The sequence below is a fragment of the Taudactylus pleione genome, unplaced genomic scaffold, assembly GCF_031769625.1.
Source record: "Taudactylus pleione unplaced genomic scaffold, aTauple2 ptg003434l, whole genome shotgun sequence".
Classification (NCBI taxonomy): Eukaryota; Metazoa; Chordata; class Amphibia; order Anura; family Myobatrachidae; genus Taudactylus; species Taudactylus pleione.
Window position 1 is genome coordinate 29,194 of NW_028287785.1, and position 10,187 is coordinate 39,380.

Here is a 10,187-nt window from a genome sequence, read left to right on the forward strand (position 1 = left end):
AGAGGGTTCACCACAAGATGTAAACCATTGGTGAGCCACAAAAACAGGAAGACCAGATTAGAGTTTGCCAAACAACATGTAAAAAGCCATTACAGTTCTGGAACAACATCCTATGGACAGATGAGACAAAGATCAACTTGTACCAGAGTGATGGGAAGAGAAGAGTATGGAGAAGGAAAGGAACTGCTCATGATCCAAAACATCCCACCTCATCAGTGAAGCATGGTGGTGGTAGTGTCATGGCGTGGGCATGTATGGCTGCCAATGGAACTGGTTCCCTTGTATTTATTGATGATGTGACTGCTGACAAAAGCAGCAGAATGAATTCTGAAGTGTTTCGGGCAATATTATATACTCGTATTCAGTCAAATGCTTCAGAACTCATTGGACGGCGCTTCACAGTGCGGATGGACAATGACCCGAAGCATACTGCAAAAGCAACCAAAGAGTTTTTTAAGGCTAAAAAGTGGAATGTTCTGCAATGGCCAAGTCAATCCCCTGACCTGAATCCGATTGAGCATCATTTCACTTGATGAAGACAAAACTGAAGGGAAAATGCCCCAAGAACAAGAGGGAACTGAAGACATTTGCAGTAGAGGCCTGGCAGAGCATCACCAGGGATGAAACCCAGCGTCTGGTGATGTCTATGCGTTCCAGACTTCAGGCTGTAATTGCCTGCAAAGGATTTGCAACAAAGTATTAAAAAGTGAAAGTTAGATTTAGGATTGTTTAATTTGTCCCATTATTTTTGGCCCCTTAAAAAGTGGGAGGCACATATAGAAACCGCTGTAATTCCTACACCGTTCACCTGATTTGGATGTAATTACCCTCAAATTAAATCTGAAAGTCTGCAGGTAAAGCACATCTTGTTTGTTTCATTTCAAAACCATTGTGGTGGTGAATAGAGGCCAAAATATGAGAATTCTGTCAATGTCCCAATATTTATGCACCTAACTGTGAATACAATATGAGCAACAGGGCGGCCATATTGTTTGGTGCAGCGATTAGCTCTCAGGTAAGTATGATACGTGTCCTCAGTGCCCGATATGACCTCTGTGCCCGCTGGGCTTATCCTAGTCTGTTGTTGGGCACAGAAGGCAAAAATCTGCTTTCGCTTGGTGGTAACTGTGTATAATAATGTATGTGGCTTACTCTATACTGGGCACTATACCAACACTCCTCCATAGTACTGGTATATAGGGGATAGTGGTTCTAGTTATAGGATATAGGAGCTGCTCTCTGTATAGTGAGAGGATGGAGAGCCTTGTTATTGTCCTTACCCATAGTACTAGTACATAGGGGATAGTGGTTCTAGTCATATGATATAGGAGCTGCTCCTTGTATAGTGAGAGGATGGGCAGCCTGGTTCTAGTCCTTACCCATAGTACTGGTATATAGGGGATAGTGGTTCTAGTCATAGGATATAGGAGCTGCTCTCTGTATAATGAGAGGATGGGGAGCCTGGTTCTAGTCCTTACCCATAGTTCTGGTATGTAGGGGATAGTGGTTCTAGTCATAGGATATAGGAGCTGCTCTCTGTATAGTGAGAGGATGGCGGAGTCTGGTTCTAGTCCTTACCCATAGTACTGGTAGATAGGGGATAGTGGTTCTAGTTATAGGATATAGGAGCTGCTCTCTGTATAGTGAGAGGATGGAGAGCCTTGTTATTGTCCTTACCCATAGTACTAGTATATAGGGGATAGTGGTTCTAGTCATAGGATATAGGAGCTGCTCCTTGTATAGTGAGAGGATGGGTACACTGGTTCTAGTCCTTACCCATACTACTGGTATATAGGTGATAGTGGTTCTAGTCATAGGATATAGGAGCTGCCCTCTGTATAGTGTGAGGATGGGGAGCCTGGTTCTAGTCCTTACCCATAGTACTGGTATATAGGGGATAGTGGTTCTTGTCATAGGATATAGGAGCTGCTCTCTGTATAGTGAGAGGATGGGGGAATCTGGTTCTTGTCCTTACCCCTTGTACTGGTATATAAGGGATAGTGGTTCTAGTCATAGGATATAGGAGCTGCTCTCTGTATAGTGAGAGGATGAGGAGCCTGGTTCTAGTCCTTACCCATAGTACTGGTATATAGGGGTTCTAGTCATAGGATATATGAGTTGCTCTCTGTATAGTGAGAGTATGTGGAGCCTTGTTCTTGTCCTTCCCAATAGTACTGGTATATAGGGGTTCTAGTCATAGGATATAGGAACTGCTCTCTGTATAGTGAGAGGATGGGGTAGTATGGTTATAGTCTTTACCCATAGTACTGTTATATAGGGGATAGTGGTTCTAGTTATAGGATATAGGAGCTGCTCTCTGTATAGTGAGAGGATGGAGAGCCTTGTTATTGTCCTTACCCATAGTACTAGTATATAGGGGATAGTGGTTCTAGTCATAGGATATAGGAGCTGCTCCTTGTATAGTGAGAGGATGGGTACACTGGTTCTAGTCCTTACCCATACTACTGGTATATAGGTGATAGTGGTTCTAGTCATAGGATATAGGAGCTGCCCTCTGTATAGTGTGAGGATGGGGAGCCTGGTTCTAGTCCTTACCCATAGTACTGGTATATAGGGGATAGTGGTTTTAGTCATAGGATATAGGAGCTGCTCTCTGTATACTGAGAGGATGGCGGAGTCTGGTTCTAGTCCTTACCCATAGTACTGGTAGATAGGGGATAGTGGTTCTAGTCATAGGATGTAGGAGCTGCTCTCTGTATAGTGAGATGATGGGGAGCTTGGTTCTAGTCCTTACCCATAGTACTGGTATATAGGGGATAGTGGTTCTAGTCATAGGATATAGGAGCTTCTCTCTGTATAGTGAGATAATGGGTACCCTGGTTCTAGTACTTAACCATAGTACTGGTATATAGGGGATAGTGGTTCTAGTCATAGGATAATAGGAGCTGCTCTCTGTATAGTGAGAGGATGTGGGAATCTGGTTCTTGTCCTTACCCATAGTACTGGTATATAGGGGATAGTGGTTCTAGTCATAATATATAGGAGCTGCTCTCTGTATAGTGAGATGATGGGGGAGCCTGGTTCTAGTCCTTTCCCATAGTACTGGTACATAGGGGATAGTGGTTCTCATCATAGGATATATTAGCTACTCTCAGTATAGTGAGAGGATGGGAACCCTGGTTCTAGTCCTTACCCGTAGTGCTGGTATATAATGGATACTTGTTCTAGTCATAGGATATAGGAGCTGCTCTCTGTATAGTGAGAGGATGGGGAGCCTGGTTCTAGTCCTTACCCATAGTACTGGTATATAGGGGATATACTATATCCTAGTCATAGGATATAGGAGCTGCTCTCTGTATAGTGAGAGGATGGGCAGCCTGGTTCTAGTACTTACCCATAGTACTGGTATATAGGGGATAGTGGTTCTAGTCATAGGATATAGGAGCTGCTCTCTGTATAGTGAGAGGATGCGGGAGTATGGTTCTAGTTCTTACCCATAGTACTGGTATATAGGGGATAGTGGTTCTACTCATAGGATATAGGAGCTGCTCTCTGTATAGTGAGATAATGGGGAGCCTGGTTCTAGTCCTTACCCATAATATTGGTATATAGGGGATAGTGGTTCTTGTCATAGGATATAGGAACTGCTCTCTGTATAGTGAGAGAATGGTTGCGTCTGGTTCTAGTCCTTACCCATAGTACTGGTATATAGGGGATAGTGGTTCTAGTCATGGGACATAGGAGCTGCTCTCTGTATAGTGATATGATGGGGAGCCTGGTTCTAGTACTTCCCCATAGTACTGGTATATAGGGGATAGTTGTTCTAGTCATAGGATATAGGAGCTGCTCTCTGTATAGTGAGGATGGGGAGTCTGGTTCTAGTACCCATAGTACTGGTATATAGGGGATAGTGGTTCTAGTCATAGGATATAGGAGCTGCTCTCTGTATAGTGAGGATGGGGAGCCTGGTTCTAGTACCCATAGTACTGGTATATAGGGGATAGTGGTTCTAGTCATAGGATATACGAGCTGCTCTCTGTATAGTGGGAGGATGAGGAGCCTGGTTCTAGTCCTTACGCATAGTACTGGTATATAGGGGATAGTGGTTCTAGTCATAGGATATAGGAGCTGCTCTCTGTATAATGAGAGGATGGGGAGCCTCGATCTAGTCCTTACCCACACTACTGGTATATAGGGGATAGTGGTTCTAGTCATAGGATATAGGAGCTGCTCTTTGTATAGTGAGAGGATGGGGAGCCTGTTTCTAGTCCTTACCCATAGTACTGGTATATAGGGGATAGTGGTTCTAGTCACAGGATATAGGAGCTACTCTCTGTATAGTGAGATGATGGGGAGCATGGTTCTAGTCCTTACCCATAGTACTGGTATATAGGGGATAGTGGTTCTAGTCATAGGATATAGGAGCTCCTCTCTGTATAGTGAGATGAGGGGCAGCCTGGTTCTAGTCCTTATCCATAGTACTGGTATATAGGGGATAGTGGTTCTAGTCATTGGATATAGGAGCTGCTCCTTGTATAGTGAGAGGATGGGTACACTGGTTCTAGTCCTTACCCATAGTACTGGTATATAGGTGATAGTGGGTCTAGTCAAAGGATATAGGAGCTGCTCTCTGTATAGTGTGAGGATGGGGAGCCTGGTTCTAGTCCTCACCCATAGTTCTGGTATATAGGGTATAGTGGTTTTAGTCATAGGATATAGGAGCTGCTCTCTTTATACTGAGAGGATGGCGGAGTCTGATACTAGTCCTTACCCATAGTACTGGTATATAGGGGATAGTGGTTCTAGTCATAGGATATAGGAGCTTCTCTCTGTATAGTGAGATGATGGGGAGCTTGGTTCTAGTCCTTACCCATAGTACTGGTATATAGGGGATAGTGGTTCTAGTCATAGGATATAGGAGTTTCTCTTTGTATAGTGAGAAGATGGGGAGCCTGGTTCTACTCCTTAACCATAGTACTGGTATATAGGGGATAGTGGTTCTAGTCATAGGATATAGGAGTTTCTCTCTGTATAGTGAGATAATGGGTTTCCTAGTTCTAGTACTTAACCATAGTACTGATATATAGGGGATAGTGGTTCTAGTCATAGGATAATAGGAGCTGCTCTCTGTATAGTGAGAGGATGTGGGAATCTGGTTCTTGTCCTTACCCATAGTACTGGTATATAGGGGATAGTGGTTCTAGTCATAATATATAGGAGCTGCTCTCTGTATAGTGAGATGATGGGGGAGCCTGGTTCTAGTCCTTTCCCATAGTACTGGTACATAGGGGATAGTGGTTCTAGTCATAGGATATAGGAGCTGCTCTCTGTATAGTGAGATGGGGAGCCTGGTTCTAATCCTTACCCATAGTACTGGTATATAATGGATACTTGTTCTAGTCATAGGATATAGGAGCTGCTCTCTGTATAGTGAGATGATGGGGGAGCCTGGTTCTAGTCCTTACCCATAGTACTGGTATATAGGGGATATACTATATCCTAGTCATAGGATATAGGAGCTGCTCTCTGTATAGTGAGAGGATGGGCAGCCTGGTTCTAGTCCTTACCCATAGTACTGGTATATAGGGGATAGTGGTTCTAGTCATAGGATATAGGAGCTGCTCTCTGTATAGTGAGATGGGGAGCCTGGTTCTAATCCTTACCCATAGTACTGGTATATAGGGGATAGTGGCTCTAGATATAGGAGCTGCTCCTTGTATAGTGAGAGGACGGGGAGCCTGGTTCTAGTCCTTACCCATAGTACTGATATATAGGGGATAGTGGTTCTAGTCATAGGATATAGGAGCTGCTCTCTGTATAGTGAGAGAATGGTTGCGTCTGGTTCTAGTCCTTACCCATAGTACTGATATATAGGGGATAGTGGTTCTAGTCATAGGATATAGGAGCTGCACTCTGTACAGTGAGATGATGGGTAGCCTGGTTCTAGTCCTTACCCATAGTACTGGTATATAGGGGATAGTGGTTCTAGTCATAGGATATAGGAGCTGCACTCTGTACAGTGAGATGATGGGGAGCTTGGTTCTAGTCCTTACCCATAGTACTGGTATATAGGGGATAGTGGTTCTTGTCATAGGATATAGGAGCTGCTCTCTGTATAGTGAGAGGATGGGGGAATCTGGTTCTTGTCCTTACCCCTTGTACTGGTATATAAGGGATAGTGGTTCTAGTCATAGGATATAGGAGCTGCTCTCTGTATAGTGAGACGATGAGGAGCCTGGTTCTAGTCCTTACCCATAGTACTGGTATATAGGGGTTCTAGTCATAGGATATATGAGTTGCTCTCTGTATAGTGAGAGTATGTGGAGCCTTGTTCTTGTCCTTCCCAATAGTACTGGTATATAGGGGTTCTAGTCATAGGATATAGGAACTGCTCTCTGTATAGTGAGAGGATGGGGTAGTATGGTTATAGTCTTTACCCATAGTACTGTTATATAGGGGATAGTGGTTCTAGTCATAGGTTATTGGAGCTGCTCTCTGTATAGTGAGATGATGGTAAGCCTGGTTCTAGTCCTTACCCATAGTACTGGTATATAGGGGATAGTGGTTCTAGTCATAGGATATAGGATCTGCTCTCTGTATAGTGAGAGGATGTGGAGCCTGGTTCTAGTCCTTACCCATAGTACTGGTATATCGGGGATAGTGGTTCTAGTCATAGGATATAGGAGCTGCTCAGTGTATAGTGAGAGGATGTGGAGCCTGGTTCTAGTCCTTACCCATAGTACTGGTATATCGGGGATAGTGGTTCTAGTCATAGGATATAGGAGCTGCTCTCTGTATAGTGAGGGATGTGGAGCCTGGTTCTAGTCCTTACCCCTTGTACTGGTATATAGGGGATAGTGGTTCTAGTCATAGGATATAGGAGCTGCTCTCTGTATAATGAGAGGATGGGGAGCCTGTTTCTAGTCCTTACCCATAGTACTGGTATATAGGGGATAGTGGTTCTAGTCACAGGATATAGGAGCTGCTCTCTGTATAGTGAGAAGATGGGGAGCATGGTTCTAGTCCTTACCCATAGTACTGGTATATAGGGGATAGTGGTTCTAGTCATCGGATATAGGAGCTGCTCCTTGTATAGTGAGAGGATGATGAGCCTGGTTCTAGTCCTTACCCATAGTTCTGGTATGTAGGGGATAGTGGTTCTAGTCATAGGATATAGGAGCTCCTCTCTGTATAGTGAGATGATGGGCAGACTGGTTCTAGTCCTTACCCATAGTACTGGTATATAGGGGATAGTGGTTCTAGTCATTGAATATAGGAGCTGCTCCTTGTATAGTGAGAGGATGGGTACTCTGGTTCTAGTCCTTACCCATAGTACTGGTATATAGGGTATAGTGGTTTTAGTCATAGGATATAGGAGCTGCTCTCTGTATACTGAGAGGATGGCGGAGTCTGGTACTAGTCCTTACCCATAGTACTGGTATATAGAGGATAGTGGTTCTAGTCATAGGATATAGGAGCTGCTCTCTTTATAGTGTGAGGATGGGTACACTGGTTCTAGTCCTTACCCATAGTTCTGGTATATAGGGTATAGTGGTTTTAGTCATAGGATATAGGAGCTGCTCTCTGTATACTGAGAGGATGGCGGAGTCTGGTACTAGTCCTTACCCATAGTACTGGTATATAGGGGATAGTGGTTCTAGTCATAGGATATAGGAGCTGCTCTCTGTATAATGAGAGGATGGGGAGCCTGGTTCCTAGTCCTTACACATAGTACTGGTATATAGGGGATAGTGGTTCTAGTCATAGGATATAGGAGCTGCTCTCTGTATAGTGAGAGTATGTGGAGCGTGGTTCTAGTCCTTACCCATAGTACTGGTATATAGTGGATAGTGGTTCTAGTCATAGGATATAGGAGCTGCTCTCTGTATACTGAGATGATGGGGAGCATGGTTCTAGTCCTTACCCATAGTACTGGTATATAGGGGATAGTAGTTCTACTCATAGTATATAGGGCTGCTCTCTGTGTAGTGAGATGATGGGGAGCCTGGTTCTAGTCCTTACCCATAGTATTGGTATATAGGGGATAGTGGTTCTCGTCATATGATATAGGAGCTGCTCTCTGTATAGTGAGAGAATGGTTGCGTTTGGTTCTAGTCCTTACCCATAGTACTGGTATATAGGGGATACTGGTTCTGGTCATAGGATATAGGAGCTGCTCTCTGTATAGTGAGATGATGGGGAGTATGGTTCTAGTTCTTACCCATAGTACTGGTATATAGGGGATAGTGGTTCTACTCATAGTATATAGGGCTGCTCTCTGTGTAGTGAGATGATGGGGAGCCTGGTTCTAGTCCTTACCCATAGTATTGGTATATAGGGGATAGTGGTTCTAGTCATAGGATATAGGAACTGCTCTCTGTATAGTGAGAGAATGGTTGCGTCTGGTTCTAGTCCTTACCCATAGTACTGGTATATAGGGGATAGTGTTCTCGTCATATGATATAGGAACTGCTCTCTGTATAGTGAGAGGATGGGGAGCCTGGTTCTAGTCCTTACCCATAGTAATGGTATATAGGGGATATTGGTTCTACTCATTGGATATAGGAGCTGCTCTCTGTATAGTGATATGATGGGGAGCCTGGTTCTAGTACTTCCCCATAGTACAGGTATATAGGGGATAGTGTTCTCATCATAGGATATAGGAGCTGCTCTCTGTATAGTGAGGGATGTGGAGCCTGGTTCTAGTCCTTACCCCTTGTACTGGTGTATAGGGGATAGTTCTAGTCATAGGATATAGGAGCTGCTCTCTGTATAGTGAGGATGGGGAGCCTGGTTCTAGTACCCATAGTACTGGTATATAGGGGATAGTGGTTCTAGTCATAGGATATAGGAGCTGCTCTCTGTATAATGAGAGGATGGGGAGCCTGTTTCTAGTCCTTACCCATAGTACTGGTATATAGGGGATAGTGGTTCTAGTCACAGAATATAGGAGCTGCTCTCTGTATAGTGAGATGATGGGGAGCATGGTTCTAGTCCTTACCCATAGTACTGGTATATAGGGGATAGTTGTTCTAGTCATCGGATATAGGAGCTGCTCCTTGTATAGTGAGAGGATGGGTACACTGGTTCTAGTCCTTACCCATAGTTCTGGTATATTGGGTATAGTGGTATTAGTCATAGGATATAGGTGCTGCTCTCTGTATACTGAGAGGATGGCGGAGTCTGGTACTAGTCCTTACCCATAGTACTGGTATATAGGGGATAGTGGTTCTAGTCAAAGGATATAGGAGCTGCTCTCTGTATAGTGTGAGGATGGGTACACTGGTTCTAGTCCTTACCCATAGTTCTGGTATATAGGGTATAGTGGTTTTAGTCATAGGATATAGGAGCTGCTCTCTGTATAGTGAGAGGATGGCGGAGTCTGGTACTAGTCCTTACCCATAGTACTGGTATATAGGGAATAGTGGTTCTAGTCATAGGATATAGGAGCTGCTCTCTGTATAATGAGAAGATGGGAACCCTGGTTCCTAGTCCTTACACATAGTACTGGTATATAGGGGATAGTGGTTCTAGTCATAGGATATAGGAGCTGCTCTCTGTATAGTGAGAGTATGGGGAGCGTGGTTCTAGTCCTTACCCATAGTACTGGTATATAGTGGATAGTGGTTTTAGTCATAGGATATAGGAGCTGCTCTCTGTATACTGAGATGATGGGGAGCATGGTTCTAGTCCTTACCCATAGTACTAGTAGATAGTGGATCTAGTCATAGGATATAGGAGCTGCTCCTTGTATAGTGAGAGTATGGGGTGCCTGGTTCTAGTCCTTACCCATAGTACTGGTATATAGGGGATAGTGGTTCTAGTCATATGATATAGGAGCTGCTCTCTGTATAGTGAGAGAATGGTTGCGTCTGGTTCTAGTCCTTACCCATAGTACTGGTATATAGGGGATAGTGGTTCTAGTCATAGGATATAGGAGCTGCTCTCTGTATAGTGAGATGATGGGGAGTATGGTTCTAGTTCTTACCCATAGTACTGGTATATAGGGGATAGTGGTTCTACTCATAGTATATAGGAGCTGCTCTCTGTATAGTGAGATGATGGGGAGCCTGGTTCTAGTCCTTACCCATAGTATTGGTATATAGGGGATAGTGGTTCTAGTCATAGGATATAGGAACTGCTCTCTATATAGTGAGAGAATGGTTGCGTCTGGTTCTAGTCCTTACCCATAGTACTGGTATATAGTGGAGAGTGTTCTCGTCATA